We start from the raw sequence: 18,799 nt of genomic DNA on the forward strand, positions 1-18,799 counted from the left end.
GGGTCTTTGAGCGTGGTTCCAAGTCTGCCTTCAACATGTCACATAGTCGTCCAATTGCCTCTTTACTGAAGCGCAGCCGCCTGATACACAACTCCTCGGACAGCATTTCAAATGATCGCCTCTCCCTGTAAACTCTGTGGGGTGGGTAGTTGTTCCTTCTGATCAGGAGAGGTTCATGGTTCCTAAATCTTCTACGTTGCTCCCTGGCATTCCTATTTCTTTGAAGCAAATACACAAATAGCATCACGGCAAAATTTTTACACCAGGGCATGTTCCTCGCTGACAGGACTACTCCTCACACAGACGTACCTGTACGGAGTAAATGGAAATAGTTGTTACACTTATTTTAATAAACTGAGTGCCTATAACATCAACTCGGCCTATGACAGGAAGCATGCTTTAACGGCTTGCAAACACATCCTTCCCGCCTGATAAATATCACAGGCCTACATATTTTTCTAAATTGCATACATAAATACATTCATCCATGTACTGAAAGGAATACATACATAAATGCACATCCTAAATGGAAAATATAAATACATACATACAATCATACATACATACTTACTAAATATTACTGATGAAAATAACATTTTGTAAGCATTTTATTATTATTAAAACATTAAATTTCACATTTTATAAAAATAAATTCAATGAGGCCTTGGCCACAGCCACAGTTGCTCCTTCGAACTACAGTTCTGAAAACCCGTTTTAAACAAAAATAAATTTTTAAACTTACCTCAGCCTTTCTTAAAATTACTTTCCTCCCTTTCCCAAACAGAAATTGAAGACTTTCAGAAGCTCCACGATGACAGACTTCTTCCTCCGCAGCTTCTCGATAGCTTTACTCCTGCTTTTTTCATGTGTAAGTTGTCAGGACTTACCCTCACTGAATCCATGAATGAAATCGACGAAGTTCACTGCGCACGCGCTGCCTGTGCAGTCGCACGCGCTGTGCCTCTGAACCCCTTCGTTCAGAGGACTGGAAATGCCGGTTTACCCCGCATGCGCTGTGCATGCTGAACACGAGCAGTTCCTCCGGCCAGACGCATGAGTACCCCGACCGTACTCACGCGTTCAGAGACGAATTACTGGGCCATTGACAAGGTGAGAAAGCGCTTTGCGATTAGAAAATTGCCTGAATCCCTGTGGTTAAGGAAAGGGCTTTTGATGCTTGATTTCCTTACACACCTTGGAATTCAGGTGAACCTGGTTCATGGTTTGCAGAATAATTTAAAACCCTGGGTTAAACCAGAGGGAAGGAAATTCGGCAGTTTAATGAGTTTGAAAGGAACATTTTTGACTTGTGCATTTCGGTCAGAGAAATGCCAGTGAAAGGAAATCATTGCAGAAAGAGCGATTCTGTAGTGTCCCTTCTGTCTGAACAGTGCTTTCTCGATGCTTAATTAAGCAGAGGTTTCCGTAGTGTAGCGGTTATCACATTCACCTCACACGCGAAATGTCCCCAATTCGAGCCCGGGCGGGAACGTTATTTTTCTGTGAAATAAATTTAACAGGTTTCTTGTGTCAGAAGCAACGAATAATTTAAAGCAGACTCCTAAAATACACAGTGCGTAAATTCTGATAGGGTATAAATCTTCGTCAATGAATAAACTTTCACACATTAATAAAGTTAAATAACTCATCTTTCGACTGTCCCTTACTGTGAGCATTTCTTTCATTCTGCAAAACAACGCTTTCGGTTAATGAATGTTGATTAAAACAATTAAACCACTAAACTACCAGAACACACATTAAAGAGTTGATCACAATTGCTGATATTTGTTATCTTTTTTCTGGTGTTTTTTTCAGCTCTTGGTCCTTTTCAGCTCCTGACTGCGGATATTCCTCTGATTAAACGTGAACAAACTGAAATATCTCGCAGCCCCGGCCTCGGTTAATACCAACAGATCTAAGCCGCATTTCAAGCCCGAAAACAAACTCATTAATTATTCGCTTTTCCCCAGCTCCAGAGCTCAGATTGTTACTGCCCATCCCTGGAGCTGCAAGATACCTGGGACTCGGGACAAACCTCCCCATACACCGAACACAAGCTCAGGAAAACCCCGGGGGAGATGATATCCCGGTCACTGAACCTTCAACAGCATTGAACAAGCACCCGGACGGAAACGTTCATCATCCGGAAGTGATGAGTTGCAGAAATTAATGAAACAAGTTAGGATGGCCGAGCGGTCTAAGCCGCTGTGTTCATGTCGCAGTCTCCTCTGGAGGCGAGAGTTCGAATCCCTCTTATGACAGGCTTTACTTTAAATTACCAAGCGGAACTCATTTATTTTCACACCACTGTCAAGAATTTTTTGACATCCCGTAAAAGTGGGATTCAGCAGTTCACCTGCTCCATTCACATAGAAACATAGAAGATAGGAGCAGGAGTAGGCCATTCGGCCCCTCGAGCCTGCTCCGCCATTTAATGAGATCATGGCTGATCATCCACATTCAGTACCCTGTCCCTGCTTTCTCCCCATATCCCTTTATCTCTTTAGCCTTAAGAAATATATCTAACTCCTTCTTGAATATATTTAATGAATTGGCCTCAACTGCCTTCTGTGGTACAGAATTCAACAGGTTCACCACTCTCTGGGTGAAGAAATTCCTCCTCATCTTAGCCCTAAGTGGCTTACCCCTTATCCTTAGACTGTGACCGCTGGTTCTGGATTCCCGCACCATCGGGATCATTCTTCCTGCATCTAGTGTGTCTAGTCCTGTTAGAATTTTGTAAGTTTCAATGACATCCCCTCTCGTTCTTCTAAACTCCAGCGAATATTAGCCTAATCATCTCAATCTGTCTTCATACGTCATTCCTGCCATCCCATGTATCAGTCTGGTGAATCTTCGCTGGACTCCCTCCATGGCAAGAACATCCTTCCTCAGCTAAGGTGACCAAAGCTGCACACAATACTCAAGGTATGGTCTCACCAAGGCCTTGTACAACTGCAGCAAGTCATCCTTGCTCCTGTACTCGAAACCTCTCACTATAAAGGCCAACATTTGCCTTCTTAACCACCTGCTGCACCTGCATGCTTACCTTCAGCGATTGGTGCAAACGGACACCCAGGTGTCATTGCAGTTCCCCTTTTCCCAATCTATTGACATACTGATAATAAGCTGTCTTCCTGTTTTTGCTACCAAAGTTGATAACCTCACATTTATCCACATTATACTGCATCTGCCATGCTTCTGCTAAATCACCTAACCTGTCCATATCATACTGGAGTTACTCTGTATCCTCATCACAGCTCACATGCCCACCCAGCTTTGTGTCGTCTGCAAACTTGGAGTTATTACATCTAGTTCAACCTTCTAGATCATTAATATATATTGTGAGTAGCTGGAGTCCTAGGACTTATCCCTGCCCCACCCGACTAGTAACTGCCTGCCACTTGGAAAAAGACCCGTTTAGACATACTCTTTGCTTCCTGTCTGCCAAACAGTTCTCTATCCAAGTCAGTACCTTACCCCCGATCCCATGTGCTTTAACTTTGCACGCCAATTTCTTATGTGGGACTTTATCGAAAGCCTTCTGAAAGTCCAAATACACCACATCCACTGGTTCTCCCTTATCTATTCTACTAGTTACATCCTCAAAAAATTTTAACATTTCCATCTGACCTGGTACTGAAAGTGGAGACGGTTCCACAGTGTAGCAGTTATCACGTTTGCGGAATCATTTTGTTGGAACTTGCTCCTTCTGCTTGTCCAGGGGCGAGATTGCTCTCCTGTGTGTGGAAATAACAACTAAGAACAAAAGAATTAGGAGCTGGAGTAGCCCATATATTGTGTAAAATGAGATATGGGTAACAGTTAACAGTTAACATGCAAAGCACAAAACCTGCTGACAAGGGTGGTGCTGTTGCTGTTTGGCGAACCGACCTCTACCTAGCAGAAGCTGTACGCCAACTCTCCAACACATCCTCCTACCTCCGCCTGGACCATGACCCCACTACCGAATATCAAGTCACCATTTGCAAGCTGTCACTGACCTCGTATGAGAAGGGATTGAGTCAACTAGGCCTGCAATCTCTTGAATTCGGAAGAATGAGAGGGGATCTCATTAAGCATGCAAGATTATTACAGGGTTTGATCGGTTGGATGCTGGGAGAATGTTTCCCTTGGCTGGGGAGTCAAGAACCAGGGGCCACATCCTCAGGATAAAGGTTAGGCCATTCAGGACTGAGAGGAGAAGAAATTTCTTCACACAGAGGGTGGTGAATCTTTGGAATTCTCTACCCCAGAGGGCTGTGGAGGCTCAGTCATTGGGTATGTTCATAACAGAAGTCGGTAGATTTCTGACTGGTAAGGGCATCAAGGGATATGGCGATAGGGCCGGTGAATGGAATTGAGGCTGGAGATCAGCCATGATCTCATAGAATCCCCTACACTTGCTTAAAAATCTGTTCCATTACCTCTTTTTTCCAGTTCTGACGAAAGGTTATCGACCTGAAACGTTAACTCTGTTTCTGTCTTCGCAGAAGCTGCCTGACCTGCTGAGTATCTCCAGCATTTTCTGTTTCAATTCAGATTTCCAGCATCTGCAGTATTTTCTCAGTTCGCATTTCTTTCATTGTGCAAAACATAGTTATCGCTCAATTAATGATGCTTTGAAAGCAACATAAATGTTTAACAGAATAACTACCGCCCAACGTGGGGCTCTAACCCAGGGCCCAGAGATTAGGAGTCTCATGCTCTACCGACTGAGCTAGTCGGTCCGGTTGGAAATGCATTTCGTTGTCGCTGATTGCAGTCAGGTACCTGGTGGCTCCGGCCCGGTCACAACAGCATGTCTGAGCCGCGTTTCTGCAAACTACGAAACAAGTTCTCCAGAAGCCCAAGGCGTATAAGGAACTCAAGCAGCAAAATCCCTTTCATTAGCCACAGGGGTTCCGGCAATTTTCTGATCGCAAAGCGCTTTAGTCCTTGTCAATATCTCTTGTCTATTTCCAGGAGATTCCCGATTCTGTCTTCTTCTCTGGCTCTGTTTATTGTGTCTGTGGCCACCTGCGGGTTGATTTTGAAGGAATACCTGTGTTTGTGTCTGCTTGTTACGTTAAACAAATGAGGGCATCAGGCGCTTCTGTGCATGACACTGAGGAATCAGGAGAAGGCATGAGGAATGAAACAGTGTTTGTGGAACGTGTGTATATAAAAACAGCGCAGTTTACATTGTAGGACCTCATGGCGCAACGGTAGCGTGTCTGACTCCAACTCAGAAGGCTGGGTGTTTAAATCACGCCGGGGTCACTGTTCTTCCGGGTAATTCCAGAACTATTGTTTTCTTTGCCGTTTCACAATAACCAGACACTTGCTCCAAAGACTGTGTCACTCTTTCCCCAGTGTCAGGGAAAGAAGGGCCACAATTCCTCATTTATTTAATGTGACAAGACACAAGCACAGGTATTCGCTCAAAATCAACCTGCAGGTGGTCACACAGAATAAACAGAGCCAGAGAGAAAGGCAGAATCGGGAAACACCGGAAAATAGACGAGAGATATTGACAAGGTGAGAAAGCGCTTTGCGATCAGAAATTTGCCTGAATCCCTGTGGTTAATGAAAGGGCTTTTGATGCTTGATTTCCTTACACACCTTTGAATTCAGGTGAACCTGGTTCATGGTTTGCAGAACAATTTAAACCCCTGGGTTAAACCAGAGGGAAGGAAATTCAGCAGTTTAATGAGTTTGAAAGGAACATTTTTGACTTGTGCAGTTCGGTCAGAGAAATGCCAGTGAAAGGAAATCATTGCAGACAGAGCAATTCTGTAGTGTCACTTCTGTCTGAACAGTCCTTTCTTGATGCTCAATTACGCGAAAGGTTCACGGTTCGAATCCGCGCGGAAACATTATTTTTCCGTGAAATAAATTTAACAGGTTTCTTGTGTCAGAAGCAGCAAACAATTTAAAGCAGACTCCTAAAATACACAGTACGTAAGTTCTGATAGGGTATAAATCTTCGTCAATGAATAAACTTTCACAAATTATTAAAGTTAAATTACTCAACTTTCGACTGTCCCTTACTGTGAGCATTTCTTTCAATCTGCAAAACAACGCTTTCGGTTAATGAATGTTGATTAAAACAATTAAACCACTAAACTACGAGAACACACATTAAAGAGTTGATCACAATTGCTGATATTTCTTACTTTTTTCTGGTGTTTTTTCAGCTCTTGGTCCTTTTCAGCTCCTGACTGCGGATATTGCTCTGGTTAAACGTGAACAAACTGAAATATTTCGCAGCCCCGGCCTCAGTTAATACCAACAGATCTAAGCCGCATTTCAGGCCCGAAAACAAACCCATTAATTATTCGCTTTTCCCCAGCTCCAGAGCTCAGATTGTTACTGCCCATCCCTGGAGCTGCAAGATACCAGGGACTCGGGACAAACCTCCCCATACACCGAGCACATGCTCAGGAAATCCCCGGGGGAGATGATATCCCGGTCACTGAAACTTCAGCAGCATTGAACAAGCACCCGGACGGAAACGTTCATCATCCGGAAGTGATGAGATGCAGAAGTTAATGAAACAAGTTAGGATGGCCGAGCGGTCTAAGCTGCTGTGTTCATGTCGCAGTCTCCTCTGGAGGCGAGAGTTCGAATCCCTCTTCTGACAGGCTTTACTTTAAATTACCAAGCGGAACTCATATATTTTCACACCACTGTCAAGCACTTTGGGACATCCCTTAAAAGTGGGATTCAGCAGTTCACCTGCTCCATTCACATCGAAACACAGAAGATAGGAGCAGGAGCAGGCCATTCAGCCCCTCGAGCCTGCTCCGCCATTTAATGAGATCATGGCTGATCATCCACATTCAGTACCCTGTCCCTGCTTTCTCCCCATAACCCTTTATCTCTTTAGCCTTAAGAAATATATCTAACTCCTTCTTCAATATATTTAATGAATTGGCCTCAACTGCCTTCTGTGGTACAGAATTCAACAGGTTCACCACTCTCTGGGTGAAGAAATTCCTCCTCATCTCAGCCCTAAGTGGCTTACCCCTTATCCTTAGACTGTGACCGCTGGTTCTGGATTCCCGCACCATCGGGATCATTCTTCCTGCATCTAGTGTGTCTAGTCCTGTTAGTATTTTGTAAGTTTCAATGCCATCCCCTCTCGTTCTTCTTAGCTCTAGCGAATATAAGCCTAATCATCTCAATCTGTCTTCATACGTCATTCCTGCCATCCCATGTATCAGTCTGGTGAATCTTCGCTGCACTCCCTCCATGGCAAGAACATCCTTCCTCAGCTAAGGTGACCAAAGCTGCACACAATACTCAAGGTATGGTCTCACCAAGCCCTTGTACAACTGCAGCAAGACATCCTTGCTCCTCTACTCGAAACCTCTCACTATAAAGGCCAACATTTGCCTTCTTAACCACCTGCTGCGCCTGCATGCTTACCTTCAGCGATTGGTGCACACGGACACCCAGGTGTCATTGCAGTTCCCCTTTTCCCAATCTATTGACATTCTGATAATAGCTGTCTTCCTGTTTTTGCTACCAAAGTTGATAACCTCACATTTATCCACAATATACTGCATCTGCCATGCTTCTGCTAAATCACCTAACCTGTCCATATCATACTGGAGTTACTCTGTATCCTCATCACAGCACACATGCCCACCCAGCTTTGTGTCGTCTGCAAACTTGGAGTTATTACATCTAGTTCAACCTTCTAGATCATTAATATATATTGTGAGTAGCTGGAGTCCTAGCACTTGTCCCTGCCCCACCCCACTAGTAACTGCCTGCCACTTGGAAAAAGACCCGTTTAGACATACTCTTTGCTTCCTGTCTGCCAACCAGTTCTCTATCCAAGTCAGTACCTTACCCCCGATCCCATGTGCTTTAACTTTGCACGCCAATCTCTTATGTGGGACTTTATCGAAAGCCTTCTGAAAGTCCAAATACACCACATCCACTGGTTCTCCCTTATCTATTCTACTAGTTACACACTCAGAAAATTTTAACATTTCCATCTGACCTGGTACTGAAAGTGGAGACGTTTCCACAGTGTAGCAGTTATCACGTTTGCGGAATCATTTTGTTGGAACTTGCTCCTTCTGCTTGTCCAGGGGCGAGATTGCTCTCCTGTGTGAGGAAATAACAACGAAGAACAAAAGAATTAGGAGCTGGAGCAGCCCATATATTGTGTAAAACGAGATATGGGTAACAGTTAACAGTTAACATGCAAAGCACAAAACCTTCTGACAAGGGTGGTGCTGTTGCTGTTTGGTGAACCGACCACTACCTAGCGGAAGCTGTACGCCAACTCTCCAACACCTCCTCCTACCTCCGCCTGGACCATGACCCCACTACCAAATATCAAGTCACCATTTGCAAGACAGTACTGACCTCGTATGAGAAGAGATTGAGTAAACTAGGCCTGCAATCTCTTGAATTTGGAAGAATGAGAGGGGATCTCATTAAGCATGCAAAATTATTACAGTGTTTGATCGGTTGGATGCTGGGAGAATGTTTCCCTTGGCTGGGGTTTCTAGAACCAGCTGACACAGCCTCAGGATAAAGGTTAGGCCTTTCAGGACTGAGAGGAGAAGACATTTCTTCACACAGAGGGTGGTGAATTTTTGGAATTCTCTACCCCAGAGGGCTGTGGAGGCTCAGTCATTGGGTATGTTCAAAACAGAAGTCGGTAGATTTCTGACTGGTAAGGGCATCAAGGGATATGGCGATAGGTCCGGTGAATGGAATTGAGGCAATAGATCAGCCATGATCTCATAGAATCCCCTACACTTGCTTAAAAATCTGTTCCATTACCTCTTTTTTCCAGTTCTGAAGAATGGTTATCGACCTGAAACGTTACCTCTGTTTCTCTCTTCGCAGAAGCTGCCTGACCTGCTGAGTATCTCCAGCATTTTCTGCTCAATTCAGATTTCCAGCATCTGCAGTATTTCCTCAGTTCGCATTTCTTTCATTGTGCAAAACAAGGTTATCGCTCAATTAATGACGCTTTGAAAGCAACATAAAAGTTAACGAAATAAATACCGCCCAACGTGGGGCTCGAACCCACGACCCTGAAATTAAGAGTCTCATGCTCTACCGACTGAGCTAGCCGGGCCTATTGAAACTGTATTTCATTGTCGCTGATTGCAGTCAGGTACCTGGTGGCTCCGGCCCGGTCACAACAGATGTTTGAGCCGCGTTTCTGCAAACTATGAAACAAGTTCTCCAGAAGCCCAAGGTATATAAGGAACTCAAGCAGCAAAATCCCTTTAATTAACCACAGGGGTTCAGGCAATTTTCTGATCGCAAAGCGCTTTATTCCTTGTCAATATCTCTTGTCTATTTCCCAGAGATTCCCGATTCTGTCTTTCTCTCTGGCTCTGTTTATTGTTTCTGTGGCCACCTGCGGGTTGATTTTGAAGCAATACCTGTGTTTGTGTCTGCTTGTTACGTTAAACAAATGAGTGCATCAGGCGCTTCTGTGCATGACACTGAGGAATCAGGAGAAGGCAGGAGGAATGAAAAAGTGTTTGTGGAACGTGTGTATATAAAAACAGCGCGACTTATATTGTAGGACCTCATAGCGCAATGGTAGCGCGTCCGACGTCCAGATCTAGAAGGCTGTGTGTCCAAATCACGTCGGGGTCACTGTTCCTTCGGGTAATTCCAGAATTATTGTTTTCTTTGCCGTTTCACAATAACCAGATACTTGCTCCAAAGACTGTGTCACTCTTTCCCCATTATCAGGGAGAGAAGCGCCACAATTCCTCATTTATTTAATGTGACAAGACACAAGCACAGGTATTCGCTCAAAATCAACCTGCAGGTGGTCACACAGAATAAACAGAGCCAGAGAGACAGGCAGAATCGGGAATCACCGGCAAATAGACGAGAGACATTGACAAGGTGAGAAAGCACTTTGCTTCGCAGCACCACCTACTTTCTAAGTTCGAACTCTGTCTCACTGCGGGCGCAGTATGGGCTTTTTATTGTCATTTTCAATCCCCTTCTTCAACACCAAAACACATTATAGCAGTGATTTTAATTTAGCACTGTGACATTTTTCGATGGCATCATAACGTATATTCAATAACGTATTCCTATCAGCGCTGCGAGATGGTTTCGATTCCCAGTTAGGGAAGAAATTTTGGTATCACCATTTTTTATTCATGAATGCGATGTAATTTTATTAAATTAATTACATGCATCTAATGTGAATAAATAAGAACTGCTTTAATCACCATTAATTAACCGGTAGCTTTATTTTGCAGAATGAAAGACATGATATTATGGTTACTGAGGGACAGTCGAAACTTCATTCATTTATTTTGCTCTTTGCATCTCCTGAACTGTTAACCCATATCTCATTTTACACATTGCATTTTAGGAGAATGGTTTAAAATGTTCATTGCTTGAGAGAGCAGCGATCTGGGGCAATATTTGTTAAATTTAATGGGACCGGCTATTTCACAGAATAAAAACCTATTTCTGACATGATGTTTTCAGACCACACACTGACCCATCTTTGCTAGGCCCCAAGTGGATGATCTGACACTTGCCCGCGTTGAACTCCATTAATCACTGGTCAGGGAAGATTTAATAGAGGTGATCAAACTTATGGGGGATACTGTTTTCACTGGCAGGAGTGTCAGCAGGTCTATGGGGGAAGAGCAGCGGAGTGGGACTGATTGGTTAGCTCTTTCAAAGATGCAACATGAATTGCTCATTTTAACCTGCGATTGATAGATTTTAGTTAACCAACAGTATTAAGGGATCATTGAAGTCTGTGAGACACTTCATAATTGTTTCTATTATCATTAATCAACCCACAACATTTTGTTGCGCACTGCAGGAATTGCTAACATGTTTACCGGATGACAGTCAAACTTTAATAACTTTTTATAGAATCATAGAAAATTTCCTGAACTCCTGTGGTTAATGAAAGGGATTTTAATGGTTGAGTTCCTTATACACCTTGGAATTCTGGAATACATGGTTCGTAGTTTGCAGAAACGTGGCTTAGATCTGCTGTTGTGAACCGAAGTAAAGCTGCAGGACCCTTGAATAATCTTTCACAATTCAACTGAAAGCAGCCAGAATGTGCAGCTTTGAGAGGGGCTGCCTGCACGGTCAGAGCTGGAAACGGGAGTGAGCGAGTGACACTGTAGTGCTTTGAGTGAGTGCAGAACTGTACAGAGAAACACAAATGTAGCAGGATTTTGTTACATTGCATTAGAAATGCGAATTGTTCCATTTTTTCTACTATTTAAATGAACACGATTTACATAATGTTTCCACCCGGCTTCAAACCAGGGACTTTTCGCATTAGGCGAACGTGATAACCACTACACTACGATAACACTGGACCGAATAATCGGCGTCTGTCATAAATCTCTGATTCTATAAAAAAGGCTTTTAAAGTTTGACTGTCACCCAGCAAACATGTTAGCAATTCCTTCATTGTGCAACACAATTTTTGTCGGTCGATTAAAACATATTTTTTTTAATGATATAAACATACATACATTTAAAATTACTTTAGGTAAATTCTGGCCTGCTTTAAAATGTTCAAATTTATATTTCATAAAATTAAATTATATTTTAAATCTTTAATTAATTTCATTACGTTTGAACAAGTGACCATTTATTTTTATTTCCGTGGTGTGAAATGCTCTTTATTTGGAGATTTCTAATATGCTTATGGGGATTCCGTACATAAATGGAATCCCAATTCGCCTCATAGGAATCCCCCTTTTTGATTGGTTGGTCTGGCCCATGTGATCCCAGGGATGAAACATGGAAACATAGAAGATAGGAGCAGGAGTAGGCCATTCGGCCCCTCGAGCCTGCTCCGCTATTCAATGCGATCATGGCTGATCAGCCAATTTCAGTAACCGGTCACTGCTTTCTCCCCATACACCTGGCTCCCTTTAGCCTTAAGAAATATATCCAACACCTTCTTGAATATATTTAATAAATTGGCTTCTACTGCCTTCTGTGGTAGAGAATTCCACAGGTTCACCACTCTCTGGGAGAAGAAATTCCTCCTCATGTCTGTCCTAAATGGCCTACCCCTTATCCTTAGACTGTGACCCCTGGTTCTGGAGTCCCCGACCATCAGGAACATCCTCCCTGCATCTAGTCTTTCCAGTACTGTCAGAATTTAATAAGTTTCAATGAGATCCCCCCTCATTCTTCTAAACTCCAGCGAGTACGAGCCCAATCCTCCCAATCCCTCCTCATATGTCATTCCTGCCATCCCAGGTATCAGCCTGGTCAATATTCGCTGAACTCCTTCCATGGCAAGAACATCCTTCCTCAGATAAGGCGACCAAAACTGCACACAATACTCAAGATGTGGTCTCACCAAGGCCCTGTACAACTGCAGCAAGGCATCCTTGCTCCTGTACTCGAATCCTCTCGGTACGAAAGCCAACATACCATTTGCCTTCTTAACCGCCTGCTGCACCTGCATGCATATCTTCAGCGACTGGTGCACAAGGACACCCAGGCCGATTGAATTTCAGGAGTCTGGTTTAAAATATTCATTGCTTAAGTCACCAGGAATCTGGGGCAACTTTTGTTTAATTTAATGGGACCAGTTATTGCACAGGATAACATTTTCTGTAACACATAATTTCTGCAGTTGTGGCCGAGCCAGTGTTTTATAAAGGTTCATCATAACTTCCTTGCTTTTGTACTCTGCGCCTTTATTTATAAAGCCCCGGATTCTGTAAGCTTTTTAAACTGATTTCTCAACCTGTCCTGCCACATTGAACGATTTGTGTACATACACCCCCAGGTATCTCTGTTCCTGCAACCACTTTGGAAATGTATCCTTTAGTTTATATTGCCTCTCCTCATTCTTCCGACCAAAATGTATCAATTTGCACTTTTCTGTTTTTAACTTCATCTGCCACATGTCCGCCCATTCCACCAGCCGATCCATGTCCTCTTGAAGTCTATCACTATACTCCTCACTGCTCACTACACTTCCAAGTTTTGTATCATCAGCAAATTTTGAAATTGTGCCCTGGACACCTAACTCCAAATGATTAATATATGTCAAGAAGGGCCGTGGTCCTAGTACCGACCCCTGGGGAACACCACTGTGTATCTTCCTCCATTCAGAGAAACAACAGTTTAGCACTACTCTCTGTTTCCTGTCACTTAGCCAATTTGACATCCATGCTGCCACTGTCCCTTTTATTCCATGGGCTTCAGCTTTGTTGGCAAGCCTGTTACGTGGCACTTTATCAAATGCCTTTTGGAAGTCCATGTCCACCACATCAACTGCATTTCCCTCATCAACCCTCTCTTTCACCTCATCAAAAAATGCAATCAGGTTGGGAAAAGACGATTTGCATTTAACAAATCCGAGCAGACTTTCCTTAATTAATCCACACTTGTCCAAGTGACTGGTCATTTTGTGCAGGGTTACCCTTTCTAAAAGCTTCCTCACTACCGATGTTAAGCTGACTGGCGTGTAGTTGCTGGGTTGAAATTTATACACTTTTATCAACAAGGGTGTAACATTTGCGATTCTCCAGACGTCTGGCACCACCCCATATCCAATGAGTATTGGAAGATTATGGTCAGCACCTCCGTAATTCCCACCTTTACTCCCCTCAGCATCCTAGGATGCATTTCAACTGGTCCTGGTACAGCCAGCATTCTAGTACCTCCTCTTTATCAATTTTTATCCCATCCAATATTCAACACAGCTCATTAACTGTAGCAGTGGGCCTGGGCGGCGCTTCAGCAGACAGTTCGAAAAGACAAATTCACTGTTTCGGTCTTAAGTGCTCTGCTCATCAAGAACAACCACACAAACAACCAGTGGGTTTATTTTAAGTGACAAAAGAAAATTGTTGCAAATGCTGGGAATCTCAAATAGAAACGGAAAATGGTGGAAATTCTTAAGAGGTCAGGCAGTATATTTGGATAAAGAAACAGAGTGAACGTTTCAATTCGATTACACTTCTGTTAGAATTGGGGAACGTGAGAGATGTATGGCTAGTTTATTCTCCTGTCAATAGGGCTACAGTGGCTTCTCCCTTGTTCTTTATTTAACTTCACCAATCAGATACGTCTGAGTGAGAGAAAACTGATACACAATGAGGCCCAGTTCATCTTTTGTTCCCTTTTAAACCCTGGAATCTCCGAATCCCTGAAGTTCAGAAATGTAATTCATTGATCTGCAGGGTGGCCGTCAGTAAGACGCCTTTTCTGTCTGGATCCGGGAGTGCAACTGGAGTCAGGCTGAAGATTGCCGCGACTGGTGATAGATTTTTGTTGGGTAAGGTTATTACGGGTTACGGAAACAAAGCGGGTAGATGAAATGAAGATACAGATCAACCCTGATCTAATTGAATGGCGCAACAGGATCGAGGGGCTGAATGGCCTCCTCCTGTTCCTATTGAGGCGCTACAATGCAATGCACCCAAGTGTTGGAGGGTTTCCGGTGTGTACTGGTGATCGCTTTACGATAACTCAACAGTTCGAAAGTGGGTAGAGGCAATTTAAAGTATTTTCTCCATTCAAGTTTAGTAAATATGAAAACGGGAATAAATTCATGATTGGTTCAGTATAAATAAAACACGCATTGTCAGGCGAATTATGCCATTGAAATGGCAGCGTTACACTGAGTGAAGTAATTCTCAATGATATTTCCCATAAAGGACACAGTTTGGCTGGCGATACTGTAAGAAGGATTTGGGAAAAGTTGGCGCTGATTTAAGGAGTCTCCCACTCGCGTGTCACTATTTGAAGAGGTGGGCCTTATTTTACTTAAAAATTGAGGCTGGGAGCATTCTCATTGAGAATATGGAAAGCAGAACAACACAGATTAATAGGAAAACACAAGGTCGGCGACAGGATTGAAATTGCAGTTTCAATCGGTCCGGCTGGCTGTCCATTCAATAAGTAATAAAAAAGCGCGTCTCTAAAAATGTCCCCTCCCTGTTATGATTCAGGAAACTGCACAGGGATAGAGAGAAGAGGAAGAGAGAAGGGGAAAATACTGTTTCCACGGAGAACTAATGCAGAGACTCCTCTGCTGCGCCTGGGGTGGCCTCCTGCAGCCCGGATACATTAGCATCCTAACAGCTCATTAACTGTAGGAGTGGGCCCGGGCGGCGCTTCAGAAGACAGGTCGAAAAGGCAAAGGCACTGTCTCGGTCTCCAGTGCTCTGCTCATCAAGAATAGCCACACAAACAAAATGGTTTTACAATGGTCAGCTTCTCATCTGGCTAGGTTTGAACCGGCGTTCTCGGGGTCCGATTTTCGCTTCGGTGGTTGTTTAAGTTTCCGAGAAGTCTTCGGTTCAAATCCCAAACGAGCGCTCGTGTCGCCGGCCACTATTCAACTTGCAGTTGAATCTTTTGCAATCACCATTAAATAACCGATTACCATAATTTACAGAATGAAAGAAAGGCGAAAAACATTTCAACAAAGCATTTTGCCCTTTGTAAGTAATGAACTGTTAACCACATCTAATTTTACACATTGTATCTTAGGAACCTCGTTTATAATATGCATTGCTTATGAAAGCAGAAAAATGGGGCAACATTCGATAAAAATTAACAGGACTGGTCACTGCACAGAATAAAATAATGGCTATTGTAATGTTCCCACCCGCCTTGGCTGGAAGGCGGGACTTTTCGCATGTAAAGCGAATGTGATAGCCACTACACTACGGAAACCTTTGCATTGTTACTCACAGCTAATATAATCAGTAGTGAACAAACTATCCCACGGTGTTCATTTTCAGATTCAAAGCAGCCAGCGTTTACATCAAGTGAAAGAATTTATCAGTGAAACGATTTGGAAGTAAGTGTTACTCGTATTTGTGTCTTTAATTAAAGTTTGTGGCGTCTGACTCTCGTTCATGTCTCTGAATAAGAAAGGAGGGGCTTGACTTTGACCAGACTGCACTGTGCCTGATGTTTGTGAGCTCATCCTTTATATTGAGTGACGCTATTTTAGGTGAGCCAATCAGCACAGATGGAGTTCCCTGGTCCGTTCCCCTCTGTTGATTGGACAAGGCTACATGGAAGGAAGGAGTGTGGTTTGGAGAAAAGGGAATTGATACTCTGGTTACAAGTTCCGGTAATATAAAGAGAAAATGATGGAAGAACTCAGCAGGTCAGGCAGCGTCTGTAGAGAGAGAAACAGAGTTAACATTTCCGGTCGATGACCATCCATCAGATGTTGGGCAGTTGTGATAGGTAACACAATTAAACGTGCAAATGATCAGGTAGAAGAGGTGAGGAAAGGATGTAAAAGTGGCGTTTGGAACAGATATTTTAGAATCCGATCAATGTTGGATTAACTTGTATATCGAAATCAGAACCATAACGTATTTGAGTTCTCCGGTTAAAATTCGCAAGGATTTGTCTAAATGCTGTTGTTAATTATATGTCTAATTATTGCATGATTAATAACATTAACATTTAATGTTGCGAACACTTATACTGCACTGCGCGTTCTCCAGCTGTGCTTGGAGTGCCGTCCCCTTCAATCCATCGCTCACAGGGACAGTTCCATTCAGCGTTTCAATTCTCTGGCCCTTGGTGAAATGTCATAGATTGAAAGCGACGTGTCTCACCCCAAGCTGGTCACCGACTCACTAACCGCTGCACAGCGACCACACTCTGCTCCCGTGAGATGGATGCCCAGGAGCTGTTTCAAGCTCGAGTGCAGTTACAAGCAGAACTCATTCTAAGAAAGTCCAAGACATTGAGGAGCCTGAGTCTTTGCACCGAACTCCTTCCCAAAGTGTTCAGATTCATGTGGGGGTCATTTCGGCTCACCTTTCCCCACATTGCAACACTTCAAAGGTACTTCAATGTTTAAAAAGCGCTTTGGGATGTCCTGAGTTCATGAAAAGCGCTGTATCAATGCAAGTCATTCTTTTCAACAGTTTCAACTGCAAGTGCAAAATCCGCGGACAAAGGAAGGGCATGTCAGGGATTTGAACCCAGAATATTGGCCCAGAAATTCGGGTCTCCGGCACTTCCGTTCCCCTGAACGAAGAGGTTCAGAGGTCGAACGCGTGCGTGGGAGAGGCTGCGCGTGTGCTTTGAACTTAGGTTTTTTTTGCAGGTTTTCCCGGGATCGTAAGCCTGCAGCATTTAGTAATGTAAAAACCAGGTGTAAGGCCTGCTTTTTACAAGGTAAGTGGTCAATTAATTAAAATTAAAACATTTTTTCCACAGGTTTATTATTTTTAAATACTTTAAAGCAAGGTAAGTTTATTTTTAGCCCCGTTAGAATATAAAATTATTTTTTTCAAAAATTTAATTTATTGTTTAAAATAGTTATTTAATGTAATTTATAGTTTATTTTAAAAAGTGTGATTTTTTTAAAAATTATTTGAAGGTTTAATGCTATTTTGGGGCCGTAGTATTTATAAGTCTTGACAGGTCTTCCTGTCAGATTTATGAATGGGCTTTCCCTCCTCCAATTGGCTGCCCATGGCTCACGTGATACCAGGGGACGCATTGCACTAACTGCGCCCCTGCAATACGTAAGCACTGCGCGCCGACAGCTGGACCAGGCCCCGGATCGGAATTCCACGGGGCCCTGCAGCTCAACTGCCGGCGCGCTAGCTAAGTGCAGGTCGGGGGCTTACACCCACTTGAATCCCCCGACCCGAATTTCTGGGCCAATATCTCGCAAGTTTCAACCAGCGAGAATCATACCTATCTTGTTTTGCACACTTTGTTCAAAATAATAACTTGCAGGACAATGGAGTATTGCAGTTTAAACTATTTTATGAAGCATTAGGTCTGATCTTACTCACAGCAGTACAGTGGGGACAAGATGGAGTTAGGACCCCTAGCCTGGGTCTTCAAAACAATAGCAGTCCTTACAGATGCCTGCAGGCCAATGACAACTCAGCATGTGATCACATGTGAATATACTAGGTATTCCTTACAGATGCCTGCGGGCCAATGAATATTCAATATGCAAATGTTGCATCCCCTTTCTTTTAAAAGAAAAATGTTTTGCTTTACTTTTAAACTTTTCTCCTACATAATGTTCTCAGTAGCATCAACATATAAGTAAACTCAGCATTTAACTAGCAGTGAAAACATCTCAACGTTTCAATAACGATGTACAGTTTTTTTTAAGGCAGCGATCCGCCTACACCCTTTGACAGTTCACAAGTCAAGGATAACTCTAGGCTTGACCTTTCATCCCGACCTTGTGTGGTATGGAACTGAGCATGCCTCTGAATCGGTCAACAATTCAGGTTCAGGTTTAGGTTCAGGTAAGTATGGTATGTTTTGTGTATTGCTCTGTTCATCACACTCTGTTGAACTGATCCTCTCGTCGGAATGACGGTGTTGTTCCTTGGTGTTCTGGAGATGCCTGCGATTGCGGCGGTACACCTGTCCTTCTGGGGTGCAGACATGATACGATCCCTCAGTGTCAGCTGGCTGGATGACGACTGCTGGCTTCCAGTAGTCATGCTCCTGGATTCTGATGGATTCTCCATTTTGCAGTGGCGGCAGTAGTCTAGCTGACCTGTCATAATATTTCTTTTGGTGTTGCTGTCTCTGTACACGTTTTGCATGCACTTGCTTGCAGCTGGCGACCTCTGGCTGCAGCTGCTGGTTGGTGCGTGGAAGGATTGAGCGAGGTCTGCGGCTCATCAACTGATGTGCTGGTGACTTGAAGTTGTCAACCGGAGTGTTGCGGTACTCAAGGAGACTGACGTAGGGGGTCTCTTTTGCCCGCTTTGGCTTTGTCCATGAGTGTTTTTGCAATCTGGACATTTTTTTCAGCAAGGCCATTACTTTGAGGGTAATGTGG

General features: G+C 43.5%; 2 non-coding genes across 2 annotated transcripts; both read right to left on the minus strand.

Annotated features, from left to right (window-relative positions):
• Window positions 1–4,657: 4,657 nt before the first annotated feature.
• Window positions 4,658–4,730, minus strand: trnar-ccu (transfer RNA arginine (anticodon CCU)). The gene has a single exon. It is a non-coding gene; the product is annotated as a tRNA-Arg (tRNA).
• A 4,288-nt stretch (window positions 4,731–9,018) lies between these two features.
• trnak-cuu (transfer RNA lysine (anticodon CUU)) lies at window positions 9,019–9,091 on the minus strand. Its single transcript has one exon. It is a non-coding gene; the product is annotated as a tRNA-Lys (tRNA).
• Window positions 9,092–18,799: the final 9,708 nt, after the last annotated feature.

Source organism: Somniosus microcephalus, unplaced genomic scaffold (genome assembly GCF_052327205.1).
Source record: "Somniosus microcephalus isolate GS21.2 unplaced genomic scaffold, FLI_Smic_1.0 unresolved_chr4, whole genome shotgun sequence".
Classification (NCBI taxonomy): domain Eukaryota; kingdom Metazoa; phylum Chordata; class Chondrichthyes; order Squaliformes; family Somniosidae; genus Somniosus; species Somniosus microcephalus.